This window comes from Manis pentadactyla, chromosome 9 (genome assembly GCF_030020395.1).
Source record: "Manis pentadactyla isolate mManPen7 chromosome 9, mManPen7.hap1, whole genome shotgun sequence".
Classification (NCBI taxonomy): domain Eukaryota; kingdom Metazoa; phylum Chordata; class Mammalia; order Pholidota; family Manidae; genus Manis; species Manis pentadactyla.
This window is the reverse complement of record NC_080027.1, coordinates 3,842,720-3,859,171: the sequence shown is the minus strand read 5'-3', so window position 1 is coordinate 3,859,171 and position 16,452 is coordinate 3,842,720.

Below are 16,452 nucleotides of genomic sequence, written 5' to 3'. Positions count from 1 at the left end.
AGTTGGATGCTGTAGACCCCTTCACCATGTCCCCCCCAAAAGTCCCCGTTACAGTCACTGTCCATCAGTGAGTAGTAAGATGCTATATGATCTCTACTAGTCTTCTCTGTGTTGTACAGGACTCCCCATGCACACCCGACCCCGCGCATTATACATGCTAAACTTAATGCCCCCATTCTTTCTCCCCACACTTATCCCTCCCTTCAGACTCACCCTGCCCAGTCCTTTTTCCTTTGGTTACTTTTAGTCAACTCTCGGGTTCTGTGAGTCTGCTGCTGTTTTTTTACTTCAGTTTTTCTTTGTTGTTATACTCCACACATGAGTGAAATCACTTGGTACTTGCCTTTATCCGCCTGCCCTATTTTTCTGAACATACTACCGTCTTGCTCCATCCACGTCATTGCAAATGGTAGTATTTGTTTTCTTCTTAAGGCTGCTTACTGCACGTTTTAAACTGGATTTCATTCTTCCTTTTTGTTTGTAGTTTAGCTATGTTATCCACCATTCAACTCCTGGTTATGAACAATAGCTTTGTGTCAATCGACATGTATCTGTATCTATCTATCTAAAGGTCTGTCTGTCTATCTATGTATCTATGTATGTATATATCTATGTATCTATGTATCTATCTATCTTCCTATCATCTATCTATGATGTCTATCATCTATTAATCTATGTACCTATCTATCTATCTTTCACCTGTCGTCTGTCTACCTATCTATCTATGAAACAATCATCTTTTTGTCTGCCCATCTATCCTTATGTACAGAACAGTTAACAACATAGCCTATGTCTCTTCCCTACATTATGCTTCCAGAAACCTTGCAAGGTAACTAAGCCATAAGGAGAGCACTGTGTTCACCGATACGCTTTCAGGTAGAGTCAGCAGAGTGTGCTTACAAAACCAGTAAATGGAGGTGAAAGGACTTGAACCCGTATCTTTGTCCTCTGTCCTCTTATACTTCCTGCTCGCTTGTTGACTTTATTTAGCCACATTCAGTGAGTAAGTGATCCCTGAAGACCACAAGTATCCTTCGTCTGGGCCTGTTGTCGACAGAAAAGTGTACTTGGCCCTTTGCACACCACCATGTTTGAGGGACATTGGCGTGATCACTGCTGATAGGTGGAGGGACAAATATGAATTAACACCTATTTCTGGACAGGAGCAGTTGGGAACAAAGAGTGTGTTGTGGAGTGAAGTGTTTATTTGAGTGTCCAAACTTCCCTCTTTAGGTGGTTATTAGATTTTCACATTCTTGAACATCATAAAATCCACTGATTTCAAAGGCCCAGATGCTTATTATTACAGCAACTCAGTTGTTGAGGTGAGAGAAAATGAGAAGTATGTTGCTGCACCACTAAATCTATGGCTGGGAACTGTTGAAACCAAACAAAAAGAATTCACGGTGGCCAGATAGGGCTATTTTCTGCTGACTGTCTCTGGGGACTCAAACAGAATCCATTTGCTTGATTGTTTGATTTTCCGTTTCACTCGTGTAGGGTACTTGTCCACACACCTTCGGCTTGTAGTTTGTCTGTGTCCTTGGATCTCAAGTGAGTCTCCTGTAAGTAAGCACGTAGGTGTCTTGAGTTTTCATCCCTTCTTTTATCCCTGTGTCTTTTGTTTGCAGCACTCAGTGCCTGACCTTTTATTCTGATGATTCAGAGCTGTACACTTATTGCCCTTAAAGAATATTTTTTATCATTAATCTACAATCACGTGAAGAACATCATGTTTACTATGCTTCCTCTTCACTAAGTCCACCCCAAAAATCCTCTCACAGTCATGTCCATCAGCATAGTTGGATGCTATAGACCCATTCAATATGTACGCCTTCACAGGCACCATTACAGTCGCTGTCAATCAGCGAGTAGTAAAATGCTATATAATCTCTACTGGTCTTCTGTGTGTTGACAGCACTCCCCATTTCCCCCGACCCCACGCAATATACATGCTAATCCTAATGCCCCCATTCTTTTTTCCCACAGTTATCCCTCCCTTCAGAATCACCCTGCCCATTTTTTTCCCTTTGGCAATTTTTAGTCAACTCTTGGTTCTGTGAGTCTGCTGCTGTTTATTTCCTTCACTTTTTCTTTGTTGTTATACTAAGCACTTGAGTGAAATCATTTGATAGTTGTCTTTCTCCGCCTGACTTCTTACTGCACATTGTAAATTAGATTTCATTCCTCCTTTTTGTTTGTAGTTTAACTATGTGATTTCACCATTCATCTCCTGTTTATGAGCAACAGCTTTGTGTCAATCGATATGTTCTCTATCTATCTATCGCTCTGTCTCTATATCTATCTTTCTATATATCCTTCTATATATCTCTCTATCCTTCTCTCTATTTGTCTATCCATCTATCTAGCTTCCTATCTTCTATCTATCATGTGTATCATCTATCTATCTTCTGTCATCTCTCTGTCTATCTATGAATCAGTCATCTTTCTCTCTGCCCATCTATCCTTATGTACATAACAGTTAACAACATCACCTATGTCACTTCCCAAAATTATGATTCCAAAAATATTGCAAGGACACTAGGCCGTAGGGAGAGCACTCGGCTCACTGAGACAATTGCAGATCGAGTCAGCCGCGTGTGCTTACAAAACCAGTAAATGGAGGTGCAGGGACTTGAACACGTATCTCTGTCCTCTGATCTCTTAAACCTCCTTCTCGCTTGCTAAGTGTATTTAGCTACACTCATTGACTAAGTCCTCACAGAAGACCGCATGTACACTTTCTCTGGGCCTGTTGAAGACAGAAAAGTATACTTGGTGCTTTACTCGCCACCATGTTTGATGAACATTGGCGTGTTCACCACTGATAGGAGTAGGGACAAATAAAAAGGAACACCTATTTCTATACAGGAGCATTTGGTAGCAAAGTGTGTGTTGTGGCGAGACGTGTTTGGTTGAGTATCCAAACTTCCCTCTTTATGTGGTTATTACATCTTTACAGTCATGAACATCATAAAACCCAGTGATTTCAAAAGCCCAGACACATATTATTACAGCAATTCATTGGTTAATGTGAGAAAAAATGAGAAGGACATTGCAGTACCACTAAATCTATACCTGGGCACTACTGAAACCAAACAAAAAGAATTCACGGTGACTAGGTAGGACTATTTTCTAGTGACTGTCTCTGGGGACTCAAACAGAATCCATTTGTTTCTCTTTTTCTCAGATTCAGTTGTATAGGGTACCTGTCCCCGCCCCTTCAGCTTGTAGTTTGAATATGTCCTTGGATCTCCAGTGAGTCTAGAGTAAGTTAGCACACAGGTGCTCTTGAGTTTTCATCAGTACTTCTAATGCTGTGTCTTTTGATTGGAGCAGTCAAAGCCTGTACTTTTATTCTGTAATTTGAGAGCTATGCTCTTACTGGACTTTGAAATTTTTTTTAATTCTCATTAATATACAATGACATACAGAACAATATGTTTGCCAGTCTACCCCCTTCACCAAGTCCTCGCCAAATCACAGTTAAGGTCGATATCCATTAGCATGTAGTAAGATGCTCTAGAATCACCACTTGTCTTCTCTGTGTTGTATAGCCCTCCCAATGACCCTTCACCCTACACATTATTCATGCTAATCCTAATGCCCCCATTCTTTTTCCCCGCCCTTATAAATCCCTTCCCACAAACACTACCCAGTCCCATTCTCTTTGGTTACTCTTAGTCCACTCTCGGGTACTGTGTATATGCTTCTGTTTCTTCCTTCAGTTTTTCTTTGTTATCGTACTCCACACATGAGTTAAATCATTTGGTACATGTATTTCTCCGACTGGCCTATTTGACTGAGCATAATACCCTCTAGCTTCATCCAAGTTATTGCCAATGATAGGATTTGTTTTCTTCTTATGGCTGCTTACTGCACTTTTTAAACTGGATTTCATTCTTCTTTTTCGTTTGTAGTTTCGCTATGTGCTTCAACCATTGCTCTCATGGATATGAGTAATAGCTTTGTGTTAATCGATATGAACCTATATCTATCTATCTGTCTGTCTATCAATCAATCAATCAATCATCTTTCTGTCTGCTCATCTTTCCTTGTGTACAGAACAGTTAACCACATATCCTATGTCACTTTCCTACATTATGCTACCAAAAATTCTGCAAGGTAACTAGGCTGTAGGGAGAGCACTGGGTTCACCGAGACACTTGCGGGTCGTGTCTGCCGAGTGTACCTACAAAACCAGGAAATGGTTTTCCAGGGACTTGAACCCGTGTCTCTATCCTCTGTCCTCTTTCATCTCCTTCTAATTTGCTGTCTGTATATAGCCACATTCATTCACTAAGTGCTCCGTGAAGACCACAAGTATCCTTCCTCTGGGACTGTGGTCGCACAAACGTAAACTTGTTGCTTTGCTCACCAACATGTTTGAAGGACATCTATGTGAACACCACTGATAGGATGGAGGGTCAAATAAAAAGGAACACCAATTTCTAGACAGGAGCAGTTGGGAGCTAAGAGTGTATTGTGGACTGACATGTTTATTTGAGTGTCCAAACTTCCCTCTTTAGGTGTTTATTACGTCACTTTCGTGAAGATCATAAAAGCCACCGATTTCAAAGGCCCAGATGCTTATTATTTCAGCAACTCAGATGTTGAGGTGAGAGAAAACAAGAAGGACGTTTCTGCACCACTAAATCTATGGCTGGGAACTGCTGAAAACAAACAAAATAATTCACGGTGGCCAGATAGGGCTATTTTCTACTGAATGTCTCTGCTGGCTCAGACTGAATCCATTTGTTTCATTATTTGTTTTTCAGTTTCACTCGTGTAGGGTACTTGTCCCCACACCTTCAGCTTGCAGTTTGTCTGTGTCCTTGGATCTCAAGTGAGTCTCCTGTAAGGAAGCACGTAGGTTTCTTGAGTTTTCATCCGTTCTTTTAACCCTGTGTCTTTTGTTTGCAGCACTCACTGCCTGACCTTTTATTCTGATGATTCAGAGCTGTGCACTTATTGCACTTAAAGTATTTTTTTATCATTAATCTACAATCACGTGAAGAACATTATGTTTACTGTGCTCCCCCCTTCACCAAGTCCCCCCGAAAAACCTCTTCAGTCACTGTCGATCAGCGCATTTGGATGCTGTAGAACCCATCACCATGTCCCCCCCACAGACCCCGTTAGAGTTGCTGTCCATCAGTGAGCAGTAAGATGCTATATGATCTCTACTAGTCTTCTCTGTGTTGTACAGTACTCCCCATGCACACCCAACCCCACGCATTATGCATGCTAATCCTAATGCCCCCATTCTTTCTCCCCACACTTATCCCTCCCTTGAGAACCACCCTGCCCAGTATTTTCCCTTTGGCAACTTTTAGTCAACTCTCGTTTCTGTGAGTCTGCTTCTGTTTTTTTCCTTCAGTTTTCCTTTGTTGTTATACTCCGCACATGAGTGAAATCATTTGATACTTGTCTTTCTCTGCCTGACCTATTTCTCTGAACATACTACCTTCTAGCTCCATCCACGTCATTGCAAACGATACGATTTGTTTTCTTCTTATGGCTGCTTACTGCAGTTTATAAACTGGATTTCATTCTTCCTATTTGTTTGTAGTTTTGCTATGTGATTTCACCATTCATCTCCTGGTTATGAGCAACAGCTTTTTTTCATTCCAAATGTATCTGTATCTACCTATCACTCTGTCTCTCTCTATATCTATTAATCTTTCTTTATATTTTTCTATCTATGACTCTATACTTCTCTCTATCTATCTATCTATCTATCTACCTTCCTGTCATCTATCTATTATGTGTATCGTCTATCTCTCATCTGTCATCTATCTATGAATCAATCATCTTTCTTTCTACCCAACTATACTTATGTAGAGAACAGTTAACAGCATCACCTATGTCACTTCAATACATTATGGTTCCAAAAACATTCTAAGGTCACTAGGCCGTAGGGAGAGCACTGGGCTCACTGAGACAATTGTAGATCTAGTCAGCCGCGTGTGCTTACTAAACCAGTAAATGGTGGTGCAGGGACTTGAACACGTATCTCTGTCCTCTGTCCTCTTAAACCTCCTTCTCGCTTGCTAACTGTATTTAGCCACATTCATTGACGAAGTGCTCACTGAAGACCACAAGTATACTTCCTCTTTGCCTGTTGTAGACAGAAAAGTATACTTGGTGCTTTACTCACCACCATGTATGAGGGACATTGGCGTGTTCACCGCTGATAGGAGGAGGGACAAAAAAAAATGAACACCTATTTCTAGACAGGAGCATTTGGGAGCAAAGTGTGTGTTGTGGAGAGACGTGTTTGGTTGAGTATCCAAACTTCCCTCTTTATGTGGTTATTACTTCTTTACATTCGTGAACCTCATAAAACTCAGTGATTTCAAAAGCCCAGACACATATTATTACAGCAATTCATTTGTTGATGTGAGAAAAAATGAGAAGGACATTGCAGTACCACTAAATCTATACCTGGGCACTGCTGAAACCAAACAAAAAGAATTCATGGTGGCTAGGTAGGACTATTTTCTAGTGACTGTCTCTGGGGTCTCAAACAGAATCCATTTGTTTCTTTGTTTCTCAGATACACTTGTATAGCGTACCTTTCCCTGCCCCTACAGCTTGTAGTTTGTCTGTGTCCTTGGATATCAAGTGAGTCTAAAGTAAGGGAGCACTTAGGTGATCTTGAGTTTTCATCAGTTTTTCTAACCCTGTGTCATTTGATTGGAGCAGTGAAAGCCTGTACCTTTATTCTGATATTTGACAGCTATGCTCTTACTGCACTTTGAAAATTTTTATTTTTCTCATTAATATAAAATCACATGCAGAACATTATGTTTACTAGTCTACCATCTTCACCAAGTCCTCACCAAATCCCAGTTACATTCGCTGTCCGTCAGCGTTTAGTAAGATGCTGTAGAATCACTACTTGTCTTATCTGTGTTGTATTGACCTCCCCTTGCCCGTACACCCAACACATTATTCATGCTAATCCTAATGCCCCCATTCCTTTTCCCCGTCCTTATTACTCCCTTCCCACAAATCTTACCCAGTCCCTTTCTCTTTGGTAACTGTTACTCCATTCTCGGGTACTGTGTGTCTGCTGCTGTTTTTACCATCAGTTTTTCTTTGTTATCATACTCCACAAATGAGTGAAATCATTTGGTACATGTATATATCCGACTGGCCTATTTGACTGGGCATAATACCCTCTAGCTCCATCCACGTTATTGCCAATGATAGGATTTGTTTTCTTCTTATGGCTGCTTACTGCACTTTTTAAACTGGATTTTATTATTCTTTTTTCCTTGTAGTTTCGCTATGTGCTTCAACCATTGCTCTCAAGGTTATGAGCAATATCTTTGTGTTAATCGATATGTACCTTTATCTATCTATCTGTCTGTCGATCTATCTATCTATCAAAAAATCAATCAATCTATCAGCTTTTTGTCTGCCCATCTCTCCTTGTGTACAGAACAGTTAACGACATAGCCTATGTCACTTTCCTCCATTATGCTTCCAAAAATCCTGCAATGTAACTAATATTTAGGGAGAGCACAGGGTTCACTGAGACACTTGCAGATCGAGTCGGCAGCGTGTACCTACAAAAGCAGGAAATGGTTGTGCAGGGACTTGCAACCGTGTCTCTACCCACTGTCCTCTTTCATCTCCTTCTCATTTGCTGTCTGTATTTAGCCACATTCATTGACTAAGTGTTCCCTGAAGACCACAAGTATCCTTCCTCTGGGCCTGTTGTCGACAGAAAAGTAAACTTGTTGCTTTCCACACCACCATGTTTGAAGGACATCGGCGTGATCACTGCTGATAGGACGGATGGTCAAATAAAATGGAACACCAATTTCTAGACAGGAGCAGTTGGGAGCTAAGAGTGTATTGTGGAGTGACATGTTTATTTGAGTGTCCAAACTTCCCTCTTTAGGTGGTTATTACTTCACATTCGTGAAGATCATAAAACCCACCGATTTCAAAGGCCCAGATGCTTATTATTGCAGCAACTCAGTTGTTGAGGTGAGAGAAAATGAGAAGGACGTTGCTGCACCACTAAATCTGTGGCTGGGAACTGCTGAAAATAAAGAAAAAGAATTCACGGTGGCCAGATAGGGCTATTTTCTACTGAATGTCTCTGGGGGCTCAAACAGAATCCATTTGTTTCATTGTTTGTTTTTCAGTTTCACTCGTGTAGGGTACTTATCCCCACACCTTCAGCTTGCAGTTTGCTGTGTCCTTGGATCTCAAGTGAGCCCCCTGTAAGGAAGCACGTAGGTTTCTTGAGTTTTCATCCGTTCGTTTAACCCTGTGTCTTTTGTTTGCAGCACTCAGTGCCTGATATTTTATTCTCATGATTCAGTGCTGTGCCCTTATTGCACGTAAAAAAATTTTTTTGTTATCTTTAGTCTACCATTACGTGAAGAACATTATGTTTACTATGCTCCCCCTTCACCAAGTTCCCCGAAAATCCTCTTCAGTCGCTGTCCATCAGCGAGTAGTAAGATGCTATATAATCTCTAATAGACTTCTCTGTGTTGTACAGCACTCCCCATGCCGTCCCGACCCCACGCAATATACATGCTAATCCTAATGTCCCCATTCTTTCTCACTAAACTTATCCCTCCCTTCAGAACCTCCCTGCTCTGTCCTTTTCCCTTTGGCAACTTTCAGTCAACTCTCGGATTCTGTGAGTCAGCTGCTGTTTTTTTCCTTCAGTTTTTCTTTGTTGTTATACTCCACACATGAGTGAAATCATTTGATACTTGTCTTTCTCCACCTGACCTTTTTCTCTGAACATAATACCGTCTAGCTCCATCCACGTCATTGCAAATGGTAGGATTTGTTTTCTTCTTATGGCTGCTTACTGCACTTTATAAACTGGATTTCATTTTTCCTTTTTGTTTGTAGATTAGCTATGTGCTTTAACCATTCATCTCCTGGTTATGATGAACAGCTTTGTGTCAATCGATGTGTATCTGTATCTATTTATTGCTCTGTCTGTCTGTATATCTATCTATCTTTCTACATATCCTTCTATCTCTCTCTCCTTCTCTCTATATATCTATCCATATATCTAGCTTCCTATCATCTATCATGTTTATCATCTATCTATCTCTCATCTGTGATCTATCTATCTGTCTATCTATGAATCAATCATCTTTCTGTCTGCCCATCTATCCTTATGTACAGAACATTTAAAACATCACCTATGTCACTTCCATACATTATGCTTCCAAAAACATTGCAAGGTCTCTAGGCCGCAGGGAGAGCACTGGGCTCACTGAAACAGTTGCAGATCGAGTCAGCCGCGTGTTCTTACAAAACCAGTAAATGGTGGTGCAGGGACTTGAACCCGTATCTCTGTCCTCTGTCCTCTTATAGCTCCTTCTCGTTTGCTAACTGTATTTATCCACATTCATTGACTAAGTGCTCTCTGAAGACCCCAAGTATACTTCCTCTCTGCCTGTTGTAGACAGAAAAGTATACTTGGTGCTTTACTCACCACCATGTTTGAGGGACATTGGCGTGTTCACCACTGATAGGAGGAGGGACAAATAAAAAGGAAGACCTATTTCTAGACAGGAGCATTTGGGAGCCAAGTGTGTGTTGTGGAGAGACGTTTTTGGTTGAGTGTCCAAACTTCCCTCTTTATGTGGTTTTTACTTCTTTACAGTCATGAACATCATAAAACCCAGTGATTTCAAAAGCCAAGACAAATATTATTAAAGAAAGTCATCTGTTGATGTGAGAAAAAATGAGAAGGACATTGCAGTACCACTAAATCTATACCTGGGCACTGCTGAAACCAAACAAAAAGATTTCACGGTGGCTAGATAGGACTATTTTCTAGTGACTGTCTCTGGGGACTCAAACAGAATCTATTTGTTTCTCTGTTTCTCAGATTCACTTGTATAGGGTAACTCTCCACGCCTCTTCAGCTTGTAGTTTGTCTGTGTCCTTGGATCTCCAGTTAGTCTCCAGTAAGGAAGCACATAGGTGATCTTGAGTTTTCATCAGTACTTCTAACCCTGTCTCTTCTGATTGGAGCAGTCAAAGCCTGTACTTTTATTCTGATATTTGAGAGCTATGCTCTTACTGCACTTTGAAATATTTTTTGTTCTCATTAATATACAATTACATGCAGAACATTATGTTTACTATTCTACCCCCTTCACCAAGTTCTCGCCAAATCGAAGTTTCAGTCGCTGTGCGTCAGCGTGTCGTAAGATGCTCTAGAATCACTACTTGTTTTTTCTGCGTTGTATGGCCCTCCCCATGACCCTACATCCTACACATTATTCATGCTAATCCTAATGGCCCCATTCTTTGTCCCTGCACTTATCACTCCCTTCCCACAAACCCTACCAAGACCCTTTCTCTTTGGTATCTGTTAGTCCACTCTCGGGTACTGTGTGTATCCTGCTGTTTCTTCCTTTAGATTTTCTTTGTTATCGTACTCCACACATGAGTGAAATCATTTGGTACATGTATTTCTCCGACTTTCCTATTTGACTGAGCATAATACCCTCTAGCTTCATCCACGTTATTGCCAATGATAGGATTTGTTTTCTTCTTATGGCTGCTTATTGCACTTTTTAAACTGTATTTTATTCTTCTTTTTCGTTTGTAGTTTCACTTTGTGCTTCAACCATTGCTCTCACGGTTATGAGCAATAGCTTTGTGTTAATCGATATGTACCTAAATCTATCTGTCTGTCTATCAATCAATCAATCAATCAATCAATCATCTGTTTGTCTGCCCATCTGCTCTTGTGTACAGAACACTTAACCAAATAGCCTATGTCACTTTCCTACATTGTGCTTCCAAAAATCCTGCAAGGTATCTAGGCTGTAGGGAGAGCACTGGGTTCACCGAGACACTTGCAGTTCGTGTCGCCCGAGTGTACCTACAAAACCAGGAAATGGTTTTGCAGGGACTTGAACCCGTGTCTCTACCCACTGTCCTCTTTCATCTACTTCTCACTTGCTGTCTGTATTTAGCCACATTCATTGACTAAGTGCTCCCTGAAGAGCTCAAGTATCCTTCCTCTGGGCCTGTAGTCGACAGAAAAGTAAACTTGTTTCTTTGATCACCACCATGTTTGAAAGACATCGGCATGATCACTGAGGATAGGATGGAGGGTCAAATAAAAAGGAACACAAATTTCTAGACAGGAGCAGTTACGAGCTAAGAGTGTATTGTGGAGTGACATGTTTATTTGAGTGTCCAAACTTCCCTCTTTAGGTGGTTATTACCTCACATTCGTGAAGATCATAAAACCCACAGATTTCAAAGGATCAGATGCTTTTTATTTCAGCAACTCAGCTGTTGAGGTGAGAGAAAATGAGAAGGACGTTGCTGCACCACTAAATCTATGGTTGGTCCCTGCTGAAAACAAACAAAAAGAGTTCACGGTGGCCAGATAGGGCTATTTTCTACTGACTGTCTCTGGGGGCTCAAACAGAATCCATTTGTTTCATTGTTTGAGTTCAGTTTCACTCGTGTAGGGTACTTGTCCCCACACCTTCAGCTTGTAGTTTGTCTGTGTCCTTGGATCTCAAGTGAGTCTCCTGTAAGGAAGCGCGTAGGTTTCTTGAGTTTTCGACCGTTCTTTTAACCCTGTGTCTTTTGTTTGCAGCACTCAGTGCCTGACCTTTTATTCTGAAGATTCATGGCTGCGCCGTTATTGCACTTAAAAATTTTTTTTGCAATTATTAATCTACAATCACGTGAAGAACATTATGTTTACTATGCTCCCCCTTCACCAAGTCCACCCCAAAAATCCTCTTACAGTCCTGTCCATCAGCATATTTGGATGCTATAGACCCATTCAATATGTACGACTTCACAGGCACCATTACAATCGCTGTCAATCAGCGAGTAGTAAAATGCTATATAATCTCTACTGGTCTTCTGTGTGTTGACAGCACTCCCCATTTCCCCCGACACCACGCAATATACATGCTAATCCTAATGCCCCCATTCTTTTTCCCCACAGTTATCTCTCCCTTCAGAATCACCCTGCCCATTTTTTTCCCTTTGGCAACTTTTAGTCAACTCTCGGTTCTGTGAGTCTGCTGCTGTTTTTTTCCTTCACTTTTTCTTTGTTGTTATAATCCGCACTTGAGTGAAATCATTTGATACTTGTCTTTCTCCGCCTGACTGCCTACTGCACTTTGTAAACTAGATTTCATTCTTCTTTTTTGTTTGTAGTTTAACTATGTGATTTCACCATTCATCTCCTGTTTATGAGCAACAGCTTTGTGTCAATCGATGTGTATCTCTATCTATCTATCGCTCTGTCTCTATATCTATCTTTCTATATATCCTTCTATCTATCTCTCTATCCTTCTCTCTATTTGTCTATCCATCTATCTAGCTTCCTATCTTCTATCTATCATGTGTATCATCTATCTATCTTCTGTCATCTCTCTGTCTATCTATGAATCAATCATCTTTCTCTCTGCCCATCTATCCTTATGTACATAACAGTTAACAACATCACCTTTGTCACTTCCCAACATTATGATTCCAAAAATATTGCAAGGTCACTAGGCTGTAGGGAGAGCACTCGTCTCACTGAGACAATTGCAGATCGAGTCATCCGCGTGTGCTTACAAAACCAGTAAATGGAGGTGCAGGGACTTGAACACGTATCTCTGTCCTCTGACCTCTTAAACCTCCTTCTCGCTTGCTAAATATATTTAGCCACACTCATTGACTAAGTCCTCACTGAAGACCGCAAGTACACTTCCTCTGGGCCTGTTGAAGACAGAAAAGTATACTTGGTGCTTTACTCGCCACCATGTTTGATGAACATTGGCGTGTTCACCACTGATAGGAGTAGGGACAAATAAAAAGTAACACCTATTTCTTTACAGGAGCATTTGGGAGCAAAGTGTGTGTTGTGGAGAGACGTGTTTGGTTGAGTATCCAAACTTCCCTCTTTATGTGGTTATTACATCTTTACAGTCATGAACATCATAAAACCCAGTGATTTCAAAAGCCCAGACACATATTATTACAGCAATTCATTGGTTGATGTGAGAAAAAATGAGAAGGACATTGCAGTACCACTAAATCTATACCTGGTCACTGCTGAAACCAAACAAAAAGAATTCACTGTGGCAAGGTAGGACTATTTTCTAGTGACTGTCTCTGGGGACTCAAACAGAATCCATTTGTTTCTCTTTTTCTCAGATTCAGTTGTATAGGGTACCTGTCCCCGCCCCTTCAGCTTGTAGTTTGAATGTGTCCTTGGATCTCCAGTGAGTCTAGAGTAAGGGAGCACGCAGGTGCTCTTGTTTTTTCATCAGTACTTCTAACCCTGTGTCTTTTGAATGGAGCAGTCAAAGCCTGTACTTTTATTCTGTAATTTGAGAGCTATGCTCTTACTGGACTTTCAAATTTTTTTTAATTCTCATTAATATACAATGACATACAGAACAATATGTTTGCTAGTATACCCCCTTCACCAAGTCCTCGCCAAATCACAGTTTAGGTCGATATCCATTAGCATGTAGTAAGATGCTGTAGAATCACGACTTGTCTTCTCTGTGTTGTATAGTCCTCCCCATGACCCTATACCCTACACATTATTCATGCTAATCCTAATGCCCCCATTCTTTTTTCCCACCCTTATTACTCCATTCTATCATACCCTACCCAGTCACTTTCTCTTTGGTAACTGTTAGACCACTCTCGGGTACTGTGTGTCTGCTGCTGTTTCTTCCTTCAGTTTTTCTCTGTTATCGTACTCCACACATCAGTTAAATCATTTGGTACATGTATTTCTCCGAATGGCCTATTTGACTGAGCATAATACCCTCTAGCTCCATCCACGTTATTGCCAATGATAGGATTTGTTTTCTTCTTATGGCTGCTTACTGCACTTTTTAAACTGTATTTCATTCTTCTTTTTCGTTTGTAGATTCGCTATGTGCTTCAACCATTGCTCCCATGGCTATGAGCAGTAGCTTTGTGTTAATCGATATGAACCTATATCTATCTATATGTCTATCTATCAATCAATCTATCAATCAACCATCTTTTTGTCTGCTCATCTGTCCTTGTGTGCAGATCAGTTAACCACATAGCCTATGTCACTTTCCTACATTATGCTTCCAAAAATCCTGCAAGGTAACTAGGCTGTAGATAGAGCACTGGGTTCACCAATACACTTGCAGGTTGTGTCTTCCGAGTGTACCTACAAAACCAGGAAATGGCTGTGCAGGGACTTGAACCCATGTCTCTATCCTCTGTCCTCTTTCATCTCCTTCTCACTTGCTGTCTGTATTTAGCCACATTCATTGACTAAGTGCTCCCTGAAGACCACAAGTATACTTCCGCTGTGCCTGTTGTCGACAGAAAAGTCAACTTGTTTCTTTGCTCACCACCATATTTGAAGTACATCTGCATGATCACTGCGGATAGGACGGAGGGTCAAATAAAAAGGAAAAACAATTTCTAGACAGTAGCAGTTGGGAGCTAAGAGTGTATTGTGGAGTGACATGTTTATTTGAGTGTCCAAACTTCCCTCTTTAGGTGATTATTACTTCACATTCGTGAAGATCATAAATCCACCGATTTCATAGGTCAAAATGCTTATTATTACAGCAACTCAGTTTTTGAGGTGAGAGAAAATGAGAAGAACGTTGCTGCACCACTAAATCTATGGCTGGGCCCCTTGCTGAAAACAAACCAAAGAATTCACGGTGGCCAGTTAGGGCTATTTTCTGCTGACTGTCTCTGGGGGCTCAAACAGAATCCATTTGTTTCATTGTTTGTTTCTCAGTTTCACTCATGTAGGGTACTTGTCCCCACACCTTCAGCTTGTAGTTTGTCTGTGTCCTTGGATCTCAAGTGAGTCTCCTGTACGGAAGCACGTAGGTTTCTTGAGTTTTCAACCGTTCTTTTAACCCTGTGTCTTTGTGTGCAGCACTCAGAGCCTGACGTTTTATTCTGATGATTCAGTCCTGTGCCGTTATTGCACATGAAAATTTTTTTTTGTTATCATTAATCTACATTCACGTGAAGAACATTATGTTTACTCTGCTCCCCCTTCACCAAGACCACCCCCAAAAACCTCTTAGAGTCGCTGTCCATCAGCATAGTTGGGTGCTATAGACCCCTTCACCATGTACCCCTTCACAGACACCGTTACAGTCGCTGTCTATCAGTGAGTAGTAAGATGCCATATAATCTCTACTAGTCTTCTCTGTGTTGTACAGCACTCCCCATGCCCCCTCCGAACCCATGCAATATACATGCTAATCCTAATGCCCCCATTCTTTCTCCCCGCACTTATCCCTCCCTTCAGAACCACCCTGCCAAGTCCTATTCCCTTTGGCATCTTTTAGTCAACTCTCGGGTTCTGTGAGTCTGCTGCTGTTTTTTTCCTTCAGTTTTTCTTTGTTGTTATACTCCACAAATGAGTGAAATCATTTGGTACTTTTCTTTCTCCGCCTGACCTATTTCTCTGAACATACTACCGTCTAGCTCCATCCATGTCATTGCAAATTTTAGGATTTGTTTTCTTCTTATGGCTGATTTCTGCACTTTGTGAACTGGATTTCACTCATCCTTTTTGTTTGTGGTTTAGCTATGTGATTTCACCGTTCATCGCCTGGTTATGAGCTACAGCTTTGTGTAATTCGATATGTACCTGTATCTATCTTTCACTCTGTCTGTCTGCATATCTATCAATCTTTCTATATATCCTTCTATCTCTCTATCCTTCCTCGAGCTGTGAGCCATCGTCCCCTATCACATAAAACTTAGAAATAAGTGGGTGTACTCCGCCCACTCTGGCCCTCAGGCGACGGCTTTGCCCTGTCTGTGGACCTGCGTGGCGCATGCGCGGTCAGGCCCCAGGACATCCTTCTGGCTCTGGTGGCAGCCGGGATTCCTAAGGCTCCCGTGCGGCACCGTCCAGGACACTGCCGTCTGCGGCCGCCGTGAAAGCTCGGTTTTCTGAGGAGCCACGGAATGGAAAGGTGAGGAGAGGCTCCCCGTGCGTCGCCTGCAGAGCACTCCCCTTTACGGTCCTGGGGAGGAAAGCCTGCGGAAGGGAAAGGGGTCTCAGTTGATCTTGGGGGTGCGGCTGACGCGACAGGTGGAGTTGAGGGGGCGGGTGAGTCCGGGACACAGCTGAGTCCGTGCCGGGGCGAGTGAGAATTGCCCAGCGCGTCCCCGGGAGCCCGTGCGGTGGGTGGATTGGCCGCACCTGCGGTAGGCCCTCCAAGCTCCAGGCGTCCTTCCTGACAAGGCTCTGAGACGGTAATGGAGCAGAGGGGACTTGGTTGCTGAATGGCCTGCTTACCTGGGTTTCAGGTCTTGCGTTGTGCCGAGCACATAGGGTGCTTTCCTGAGAAGAGTCCCCTGTGTGGGGTCGGCCTGGGAGGCTCCCCCCAGGCTCAGCATGGCACTGACACAGCCGAGCTCCCCAAGGGCTGCCCCCATCCGTGG